Source organism: Buteo buteo, chromosome 13, assembly GCF_964188355.1.
Source record: "Buteo buteo chromosome 13, bButBut1.hap1.1, whole genome shotgun sequence".
Lineage (NCBI taxonomy): Eukaryota > Metazoa > Chordata > Aves > Accipitriformes > Accipitridae > Buteo > Buteo buteo.
The window spans coordinates 2,931,473-2,942,912 of record NC_134183.1 but is presented as its reverse complement, the minus strand read 5'-3'; the positions used below and the strand labels follow the sequence as shown (position 1 = coordinate 2,942,912).

At 44.3% G+C, this 11,440-nt stretch overlaps 2 long non-coding RNA genes across 2 annotated transcripts in view; one reads left to right on the top strand and one right to left on the bottom strand.

The window, feature by feature from the left end:
* Window positions 1-891: 891 nt before the first annotated feature.
* LOC142038650 (uncharacterized) overlaps window positions 892-11,440 on the bottom strand; it is a 145,050-nt gene continuing 134,501 nt past the window's right edge. Inside the window, exon 3 of the long non-coding RNA XR_012652619.1 lies at window positions 892-972. This is a non-coding gene — a long non-coding RNA (uncharacterized LOC142038650). The remainder of the gene's footprint in view (window positions 973-11,440) is intronic.
* Window positions 3,897-9,951, top strand: LOC142038651 (uncharacterized). Its single transcript, XR_012652620.1, has 4 exons — window positions 3,897-4,193; window positions 5,657-6,010; window positions 6,376-6,527; window positions 7,650-9,951. It is a non-coding gene; the product is annotated as an uncharacterized LOC142038651 (long non-coding RNA).

Below are 11,440 nucleotides of genomic sequence, written 5' to 3'. Positions count from 1 at the left end.
ATACTTTGGTAAATCTGTAGGAGATAGAATGGGGTGGGAGGGGGAGTTTGCAAAGTAGAATTTTTCAGACTGGTTTTTGCTTCTCTCTCCGTTTGCTCTTTGGTGTCCAGTATTGGGCTGTTTCACCTGTACTCAGATAACACATCCCCCATTGGCTTCCAGGTAGGCAGAATCTGGAAGTGCTTGCAAACTTATGTCTAAATTCAATGAATTGGCAATCTTTAGACCCGTACATATCTCAGAAGTCGTAGTGGAAATCAAAATAGGCAAACACAAAAGCCATACGTCCTCACGGGGGAAGCCAAAAAGAAGTAGGAAGCCTGCAGCACTCCCTAACCCGCCAAGCAAAGCCAAACTCTGATCATTACCCCACTACAACTCCAATGGCATTTCACGGAAATTAGAGGATGAGTAAAACCAACTGAATGATTGTGGAGTCACTTGGTGGAGGCTGAGATTGAAAATTTCAGAGTTTCAGGTGAGGGAACAGGAAGAGGTCTTTGGGAATTGAGCAGCTACATGGGAACAACGGCCGCTGAGAGATGGGAAGCGACAGCAGTACGTCACCGCTTGTGGCAATCCTGTATTTTTTTTTCTATTAGGAGAAAGGGAAGGAACACTGTTCCAGGACCAGACGCTGCCAGGGGAGCACCAGCAACATCGCATGAACTGTTCGTATCACGTCCAGCATGAACCTCAGAGGCAAACACGGTAACACCGGCTACCGCATCGCACCGAGACCCACAGCAGGCTGCTCCGTGCTTTTGGCAGTTCTCCAGATGGAACCGAACTCCACAGCTAAATCCTTCCATTTATCTTGTGCCTCGGGTAGACTTTATTTTGTAAGGTGTTAACATCATTTTATAACCCTCGTGGCCACCTGAAGCCTTTCCCTCTTTTTAGCTTGACGCATTGCCTTTGCTTTGTCCTCTCTTGCAGATCGCGGAGATGTTTCCGCTGGTTTGTCGGTGTCTGGGGACAGGACAGAAAAGGGAAAGCAATGAAATTATAGGAAGTTCAAGAATATAAAAATGAAATATGAGTCTTGAAAGTATCTTTTTTTTTCTCCTTCCAAAGTTTTCTCTGAAGTACAGTCTTTAATCTAGCACCAACATTTACAGCTTGTTTGAGTGTGCAAATCCAGGTTGTTACACGCAAGCCAATGCATATTATAGTTTTGGGTGGGCAGGACAGGAAGGGGCTACAAACACACCTGTTTCAGCAATATATACATTTTATATTATTCTCTAAAAAAAAAAAACAAAAAACCGGCTCTTGTCTTTTCTTTCCTTACTGGCTTGGATTTCAACCCAGAGATACTGGAAACAGGTTTTATTAAAAAAAATCTACATTGAGACTCGTGCAAATGACATATACATTAAACTGTGAAATACCTACTGAATCACTCTGGCTGGGAAGCTGTGCAAAGGGGAGTCACGAGCCGCAGCACAGATCTCCTGTGCCTGATGGATACCCTCCTCTTTCCACCTCCCAACTACAGCAGAGTTCAAGGTAACTCAGGAACCAAGGTCAAACCCAAGTATTAGCTCTCAGATCCCCCAACTTAGCCTTATTCTGGTTATTCCTCGTAACCAGGCAGCCGGGGAAGGATCCCCACAGGTAAACCCTGTTCCCTCCTGCTGCAAGAGGCACGTTGGCTCCTTGGGGAGACCTTCCCTGCTGCAGCAGGGAGGAAACCATAGGCTCTTGCTCTCCAGGATTGATATTTTACTAACTTTTTTTTTTTTAAGGCAAAATATCTTGCTGTGCATAAACTGTATTTGATATGCAAATTAACTCATTAATTATTTTGCATTACATGGCATGCAAGGTGCCTCCTGGCTGCGCCTGTGTTTCATCCAGGCTGGGAGTCCACAAGCAGCAGGGACACAGCCGCTGTGCTCCCCAAGCCTCCTACCACTGCCATGGGAACCCGCTGCTCCAGCCTGCAAAATCCGACACTCAGCTATAAATAAAGAACCAACCAAACCAGAGCACTTTGACGTCACTACGTAAGAAATTTCTTGATTATTAGGCTTCGAGAAAGATCTGGCTGCTAGGGTTGCCCAAGACTAATAAACTCCAAGATACTGCTTCCACTGAAATCATTATAGGAGTTTCATTTAATTGATATATAATAGGCTGGTAACAGGAAAGGATAGATTTTGGTAGTTTAATAGCACAGGGTGTTTATGAACAGGGATGAATCTCGCCCTGGGGCAGAGAGATTACCCAGAGAAATAATACCATTTTAGCTCTGTTTTTGAAGTCTTTTAATATTCTTAAATGGTGTGGTGGCTCCTAGCTCCCAGGAAGGATGAATGTCTACCTTTAACCAAAGCATTTCCATCTTTACCCCTGTAGTTCTGTGCGAGTCCTTTGCATGCACACAGAGAATGCAAGACAGACCAGCAAATTGTTTTTTCATTTTCCCATGTTGATACTTGTACTGACTTCACTTTTGCTGGAAAGGTAGAAGCAGATCAAAAGTTGGTATTTTCTCTGTTTACACCTTAGGCAAGAGAGCTTTGGCTGTCTGCAGTTGACTCAGGATACCTCTGTGATCTACAGATGGAAACAGAGGGAATTCCATTCTTCCTTCTGAAAGAGAGTTTGGCAAGAGATATCCACCCTCTAAAAAGAAGCCCAGCAGCTAACTGAAGGAAAAAAAAACAAACCAAACAACTTTAAAGGAAAATAGAGCAAATAAAGGTATGGAGCAGCTCAAATGCACATGCTGCATTTCAAAGCAACTAGAGTGCAAAAATGCTCCATCTGCTCTTTATAGCACACTCAGTAGCTCCACCTGAAGGACACCTATCTGCAGGGGTTTGGGATGGTTGTAACAGCAACATCTGGAAAAGGAAAGCTATTAATTCAGCTGAGGAAGCGCATAATGCCACCTGCATCTTGCTTTGCAAAGGCAACGTGCTGATGGAGACAGATGCTCTTGCAGATCACGGTGCCCTTGGCCTCCCTCCATCCCTCTGTATCTGGCCAACCTGCAAATCTGATCCCGTATGGGAAATTGCCTCCGAGAGCACCAGCGGGGGAAGGAGGCTGCAGACCCCCGACACGGTGCTCTCCTCCGTGTGCCACGCGTTCCGGCACAGGGCTGCATGCCTTGTGCATGGTCACTCCTGTTTTCAGAGAAGCCAAGGGGATTAAAAGCAATTAGGGAAGCCCTGATTTATCCTAATTAGAGCCAGTGCTGCAGCTGTATTAGAGTCGTTATCTCAAGTTTTCCAAGCTGTCTCCCAGCAGGCCCAAGAGTTTATTTCTGCCCTTCTCCTTCTTTCCCCCTTCTTTTCTCTCTCCTCCCAGTGACACTCTTCGCCAGGCTTTGATCTCAAGGACCCTTGCGGATTTGGTATTTACCTTTATAGTTGCAACATTTTAATGTAGTTGGAGCATCTCAGTAATTTCAATATTTATAGCTCATTAACTCCTGCGATGAAATACTTCTGCAGTTCTTTACACCCAGTGTTTAATGAGGAGGGGTTGCTAGAATTGCTGTGCCTGTCCCTTGGCATATTATCTGACAGTTTTTCTATTGAATTAACTCAAGGTATGCATTGACTAAACATCTTTAGAACCATTGGACAAACAGACTATGTAATATTCATAAATTAATGCAAATCAGCTTCAAATATGTCAGACTAGCTCCCTTAGGAATCCCTGGACCTCAGCATGTTGTGACAGTTCTTGTTTAAGCAAATCTGGATCTTTCAGTGCGAATAATGAGAGTGCTTTCATCCTGAGCGGTATTACCAGTGAGACTAATGTGCCATTCTCCTTCTTAAAACTGTAGTCTCATCAGATATAAATTAAACCACTGGGAGTGCAGGAAGAGAAAATGTGAGTAGCATCTGCATGTATTGTCCCTCCTTTTCATCTGCTGCAAGAATCGCATCGTGGCGCCTTTTTAATGACAATACTGCTATTACAGTAAATGATTAAACAGTCGCAGTCTTTCTTAGTCTGGGTTTTCAGACTTGGAGATTTTTTTTACACATGTAAATTATTTGCATGTATTTGAGATACCATTAATTATGTATTGCTTGAAAGCCTCACGCCACCCACTTCAAATCTCACAGGTTTCCTTCCACGTGGATATTTCCATGTCCCTGGAAAGATTGCTGACGGTTGCTGCCGATGGCGGTTCAGGAGGAAGCTTCCCAACCCGTTTACAGGTAACTTTATCTACTCTAAAGGCTCGTGGAGTCTTGCTGACACTCAGCTCGTCATCCATACGAGCATGTAAACCCTGGGAGCTTCTGCGACCGCAGCGGTTGGGGGCTGCTTCGCTGCTGACGTTCCTCCTGCTCTGCTCAGGCACACATCTTACTCTTCTGCCAGGCTGCAGATGTGCCTTTTAGTATTTCCACCAGCGCTGTAAAAGTCCATCGTGTGACTGTTATTCACAAGGGCAGCACCGCGCTCTATTATTTGTGCTGAAAAATATAAGCGTACCGCTCAAATGTATTACTGCCCCTAACACATCTTCCTAACGAAACATGTTCAGCCCGTTCCAACATGGTAGATTTTGTTTCAGATAGGAGATGTCCACATTCCTTCCTTGAAGTTTGTCTCCTCCACATATCAAAAAATGTTAACAAATAGGTATAATATATGCCCCGGGGAGCAGAGAAAGCTGCCTTTCTTTTTCTTGGCTGGCTCAATTCATGCTGGAGTTGTGTGACTTTTCATCTCTGCAGTTGGAGGAAAAGGCTAACTCACAGTGTAAAAGTAGTATGATAAATTGTGGAAAAATAACTTGCTGGCTTTCCTAAGAAACTCTCCTCTCCAGCTCCTCCTCTCACTGTACTCCTTCCAGCGCCCCAGAATTCATTGCATCAGTGCATGTTATGGCACCTTTGGGATGCGTTAGTCATAAGAATGGAGCTACTGGTGCTTTGCAGGCATATTTTAACTTTGGCTCTCACATGAGTGCTCTGACACATCCGTGCTGTCTGCACGTCTGGGTAGCGTTTGCTTGCGGGTGCCTCCTGAGATTCCAGACAGCTCAAAAAAAGGAAACATCTAATTTATATTTGCTAAGGTATGCGTGAGGTCCTTTTGTTATTCCTTGTTGGTGGTGAGGGCTTTTTGGGTACAGGGTTAACGTGGGATGAAGGCAAGAGCGATGGCTCAAATGGGAACTCTGGGTTCGTGCCGTAACGTCCAGCTCCAGTTCTGTCCTTTCTCTTCCGAACACTGCAGGGTGGCCAGAGAGAGCGGGCAGACTGTGTTTGCTTGGCCAGTCTTGCTCGTGTGCCCCTACGTTATTATTTTCCGCCTTGGGAAAATTCACGTGGACCATCTCGGGCTGGGGCAGCCTCCTGGCTACATCGCCCTGGGCCCTTGGCACGCTGCTGGCCGCAGGGTTCTCCGTGTGATGTTCCCTTCCCCTGTGACCTACAGGCATCAGGGACCGCAAAAACACAGCCTCCGGGAGTTTGCACTGGCATCAGGAGGCTCACGCTCGCTGCCTCTGCCTAACTGCTACCGTCCACGTACCAAATTGCCTGTGTAATTCTGCCCTTTGTGCAGCAGATGTGAAATGGACTTGATCTGATCCTAAGTTGTCTTCCTTTGAATTCGTTTGGATCTCAGAATGCATCTGTAATTGCCTATAATTAACTTCTCCTTACAGGGCGCTTTCGAGATGAGAGCTGATAAGCGAGTGCTGTACATTTACATTATGGACGTTTTCTTCTGGAGGCAGCCCCGTCAGGTTCTTTTGCTCTCAAACAGTGTAATCTGGACTAATTTCTGCAATTTCAGGCTTATATGCAAAAAAGTTGGATCAAAACTGACTCTCTGACTATCTGCTTTTGCACATAAGTGCAGAAGAATTCCCAGTTCACCCCTGCAGCTTCAGTACCAGCCCTGGTTTGGAAAACTTTTCTTGTGCTTCTTAGGCCCAACCTAATGTAACCAGCAACGACTGGTGGAATATTAAGGTTTATTATCAAGCAGTGTATTGTCCACCAGCAAATATACCAAGGTCAGTAAGACTTAAAATACCAAGGTGTTTGAAATTAAAATATTCAGGCATTACGTGCATATGCGGTCCTTTCATGCTCTGAGTCATTTGCTAATGTTTTGCACATAACCACGATCATTTTATGCAAAAGAAGGGACAGGCATGGTCGGAAGGAAAACTGTTCTGGCCTGTCCACATTAAATGTTCTCACATTTAAGAAGCTGTAGCACAGAAAGCAACCTTTTCAATTTTTCTCTCCCTCAAAATGAATGACCCGATAGAGATCTTGTGCAGAAGCAGGGGAACAAAAATACATTAAACCAGCAAAGTAATGTGGTTGGTAAAGGTTTTGTTAAATGAAATGCCGTTTTTGTTTTTCCCCTTAGGGAACAATAAGAAAACTTCTCTTTGTACATATCTCTTTCTGAAACAAGCTCCGTGACTGGTCGCAACCTGTAATAAAAATGCCATATGCAAGAGAATATATTTAATATTGGGACGGCAAAAGAGAATGATATGATCTGTTTGGGGTTTGAAGGTAAATGTTTAGACATTTTTTCCTTTAAAATAATCTGTGATAGATGCTGGTTAGCTGACTGGGAAATGAAATCACAGAGGATTTATGCCATTAATGACAGGCTATGATGTCAAAGACATTTGGCCTGTAGCCATAACCTTTTGTGTGGCTCTGGCTGATTCTTATAAATAAACAGGACTGCTCAGCTGCTGCCTGGATAGAAGTCCCCATCACTTGGGAGCACTGAAAACTGGGCTAAGGAGAGCACTTAAAAATATCAAGCAAAAAATTGAGGGGAAGGGATGTCCTGCAAGAAGTGCTTTCTCCCCTTAGTGTCTCTGGTTTTATGCAGTAGGGCTTGGTTAATGTTTAAAGAAGCACCAGATTACTGAAATAACACCGAAACCAATCTCACTTTCTGAAACTCCACTGTCTCATGTTGATTTACTATTAGTCAAAAGCCCAGACACATTGTCAATAGCGTACATCACCACCATTTTTGTTCTCCTCGTCCTGTTTGTGGTATAAAAAAGCAGACTGGATTGGCTTTTGCAGTCTTGCCAGTATGGCACCCAATCTTAGCATCGGGTGGGAAGTGGCGGGACCCCTCACCCTGCCTGCCCGGGGCGATGTGGCAGGGGCAGGTCTGCAGCACCCAGCCAGGAGAGGTGCAAACCCCAGGACACCCCATTCCAGTAACCTCTGAAAGAAACCTGCAAATGTGGCTGCAGAGAGTCAGGGAACCCCTGAAGTATGTATAACTTCCCTAGGTACCATATCTGCCTCCTTAAGGAGCTTACAGGCATAATTTTAATCATGTTTTGCTAGATAATGCACAGGATTTGCTTGCAGCCATTTCAGCGGTTTGATACGTGGGAGGGCTTCGGTATGTTGTTATAGATGTCGTTTTTCTTTTCACACAGAGCTGTTTGCCGTTTGTACTTTATCCTCTGGGGGCTGTGTTGCTAATGGTTCGCCGGGTGCCAGACCCTCAGTGGGGTGAAGCAGTGTAGCTGCATTGCCTTGAGTTAAACATCACCCATTTAAACCTTCTAAGGATCCAGGTCCTTTTATTATCATTACCAGCACCACACTGGTAAGTGCTATAGAAGGTCTGAGCTAAGCAAGCTCTGTGTCCTGCAGGTGTTTGGCTCCCTGGTGACTCCAGCAGACCCATCTGTGCCATGCGATGCAGCAGCAATCCAGCGCTGGGATTTGGACGTGAACCTGGCAGGAATTTTCAGCACACAGGGCCAGAGAGTGTTCCTGAAATCTGGCTCGTGACTAGCGAAACAGCTCTTTGGAAACCCAGCGAGTGTGTTAGCAGCCTAAAGGTTGTTCTTGCTTATGCCAGGGCTGAGCAGCGTGCCGCTGGGCTTTAAACCACGTTTGTTTTCCCTTCTCTCCTTTTCTTGCCCTGAACGAAGCAAAGAAAACCCATGAAGAATGCAGGAAATGTTTTATCGCATCAACGCTGCGATTCAGAAGTCCATCCCTTCTTTTAACTGCAGGCTGCAAAACCTTCCCCGAGGAAACCCGTTCTGCCGCAGCGGGCACCGATGCCGGTCATGGATCTCGCTAAGGGCTGATTCAGAAGCATCCCCGGTCTAAGAGGGGACCAGGACCAGCTCTTCCAAGTTGGAGGAGCATTAAAGCAACGTAAGTTTGCTCCGTGTGGGGCCTCGCATCCACCTGCCGGGGCACAGCAGCATCACGGCAGCGCCGCGCGGGCTCGCCTTCCAGTGCCTCTAATTCAGTCCAGATGTCAGAGCAGCTCTGCATTTTGATGATTGTATTTCCCTATTAACATATTCGTTTTATGATGGAGCGGGATCGTTAAAACTGTCACGTTATTCTCTTTTTTTTTCCCCTCTCCTATTAGTAGAGACACTTATTATCATTTTAATAGGGAGAAACAAGTTCCCTACGTCCTTTTCCAGTCCTAAAAATACAAGACTATATTTTCCAGAGGAGCTTATGATTGTAGGTTTAAATGTTCAGCTAGAATGCATTAAAATGCCCTAGATGTCAAGGAGAAACAGGGAGTCCTGATACCCAGAGGAAGGTAGGGTGCTTAAGCTGAATTATAGCAGCATGATTATTGGTATTGTCAGATCTTAACAATCTGCAACATTATTTTTAGGCACCCATCCAACTCAGAAACAGCTTTCAAATAATTTCAGAAGGACTTCACTTGAAGACTGTTTGTTTTGGAAAAATATAAATCATTGTTCCATTTAAACATATTTCAGCTCAGAGAGCAATAAGGTTTTATTTGTGTTGAAAGAAGGCAGGGGCTTATTAAATATTAATATGTGGTTTACAGCATGGGTTAAAGTTCCTCTCTTAATATATACTATAACTTTGCCCAAGAGACTTCATTCCTGAGGGAGTCTATGTTTCTGCTTAAGGAACTTGAAAATAACGAAAAAAGTATATTTACAGGGTATAAATATGCCAACAGAGGGGATGATTTCTGTTAAAAATTCTGCTACATTTTGAACATTAGTGATAATTAATGGCATGAGCTAATTAATGACCATACATAAATATGACACCTGGCACGGTGCTTTGCTGAGCACAGGTAGTGTGCTCATGTCCAGGGCAAAAGGACCCGACTTATTTCTCTATCAGGCTCTGACTTCTAACTCCCCTGGGACTGAGACAGACACTAGAGGTTGTTCCAAGGTCAGACCATGGCATTAAAGGCTGAAACTCCAACTCTCTGTGGTCAGAGAAAGGAAAGAGATGGAAAATGCCAAGGAATAGGCACTGGGAGAGGAAGATTTAGTGAAAAGGGAAAAGCAGATCCTAAATCAGGGTAGGTGATGTGCAGAAGGGAGTTTCGAGGAAAGGTGAGTGGGAATTGTGTCTTTCAGTCAGAAAGAACCAAGTGTAAATTATGAAAATGCAATGGGAGTTCAGCTTTTAAATCATGCAGGCGCTGTTGGCAACTATAACACAAAAGTCTTTGAATCCACAGAGACGAGGAAAAAGCTTCATGAGGAGATTTTTTTTTTTCCAAAGACTTTTGATAGCACAAAGACAACTTCCATGCTGGTTCAGTGGCCATCATCCACCTCTGGGCACGGGGGGGCTGGGTGACCCCACGGTCGTTGGCAGTGGTCCCCGGGCTGGGTTACTCTCCGTTTGGATTGTGGTGGCTCCGAGCATCCCTCCCTGCCAGTGGTGAGACAAAATCCCACGGGCTGCGGCACCGAGGAAGCATCAGAAGAGCCAAGGCTGTTTGCTGCACATTTGGTTGCAGTGCAGTATCCCTCCAGAAGAAATTAAGATGTAATAGTTGGGTGTTTCATTAATTTTTGGAGGTGTTTTAAGCCTTACCTAATTAGAGAGTGTGAGACATCCTGAGACAGAAGAGAATAGTCATTTGTGAATGGAAGGGAACATCGTATTATTTCCACTGCTTTATACCACAGATTTGAAGGGGAAAAAAAAAACCAACCCAACATCTCCTTGAAGATGAGATAATCCTGGTGGAACAATCCTGTAATATCTGCTGAAAACTACGTGCAAGGCTGAATCGTTAACTTTCAAATGGGAATGTTCCTGACATGTGCAGTGTCTTGCCTTTAATTTAAATTCCCCTAATTCTATCCTTGAAGATTTTGGTCCTTTAGACTTAAAAGGCGGAACTGCTTATTCTTTGTGCTTGGGAAAGGAGACGAGACCTTTATAGTCTCAAAATGGGCTTTTTTTTTTCTTAAGGAAAATGTAATTGCATACAAACTGCAAACCCCTCTAAACAATTCTCATCGGTTGCCTGAAGAGTCCCTTGGCTAAACTGTAAATCACTATAAAGTGCACCAAAAAAAAAAAAAAAAAAACCAAAAAAAAACCAAACCCAAACATCGGGGCATAAATGAGTTTTGGAGCTGTCTAGTCTAGAGTTCTGTAAGGTAATTAAATCAAGGAGACTTTCTGATCTATAGAAGGGTCAATGTAACAGGGCACTGCTTTGAACCATGGTCTCATTAAGACACAACTGCCTTCTTTGCTTCCCAGATTGTTTATAACAGAGGACTTATTTCCAAGCAGTCAATAACTGGAGAACATAAATCACAGCATGGAAAGAGTTATACCCAGTTTATGGGCCAGATCCTCAGCTGGTATAAATCACTGTTGCCCCAATGATGTCACCTCAGCCATGCTTTATTTATACAATCCAAAGATCTGTCTCACACTGTTCTCATTTTATTGGCTTTTATTGACTCATTCTGTAGGCACTGATTTTCATATATAAAATGAAGGTGGAGATAATTGAGGTATGTGAAAAGTAATCTTGTAAAAATTTCAGGAGAAAATCTGAATTGTTCTCTTCCTTCCCCCTTCATTTTATTAAAACATAGTTACCATGTGAATTTTTATCAGCTCATAACCATTTCCCTAAATACCATAGTCACTTCGAACACTCTCATTGGAAAAATGTTCCAGTTGGTCTTCATATGATTTAGTGGCACTGCTTCTAGATTTTAATTAAATTCAGAAAGGACATCCCCAGGCTCAGCACCAACAACGGTGGCAATGGCAGCAGACCCCAGGTCCGTTATTCTGCAGGGGGATGTGCTCAGTGCCTTGGACATCTCTAAGTCTGACTTGCCCTGTGTGGGCAACAGCAGGGTACCAACACTGCTGTTTGGGAACTTTTCTTATTACCCTGTGCTTAGTGTTGGGCTAAAACAGGTCACAGAAAGATGAATCTCCAAAAATCTCCTCCAAAGCTAGGATCAGCTTTGGTCCTTTGGCTGAGCCACGGGTTGGTATAGGGCATGTCCAGCAAACCTCCTCCCCGCAGCCAGGGAGCCAAGGTGAGCGCAATATCTGCTTTAAATGCCTGCAACACCGATTTCAAATATCCCCCTGCCCCAACCGCTGAGGCAGTCCAGCTTTCCTCCTCTCAATCTCACCTCAGC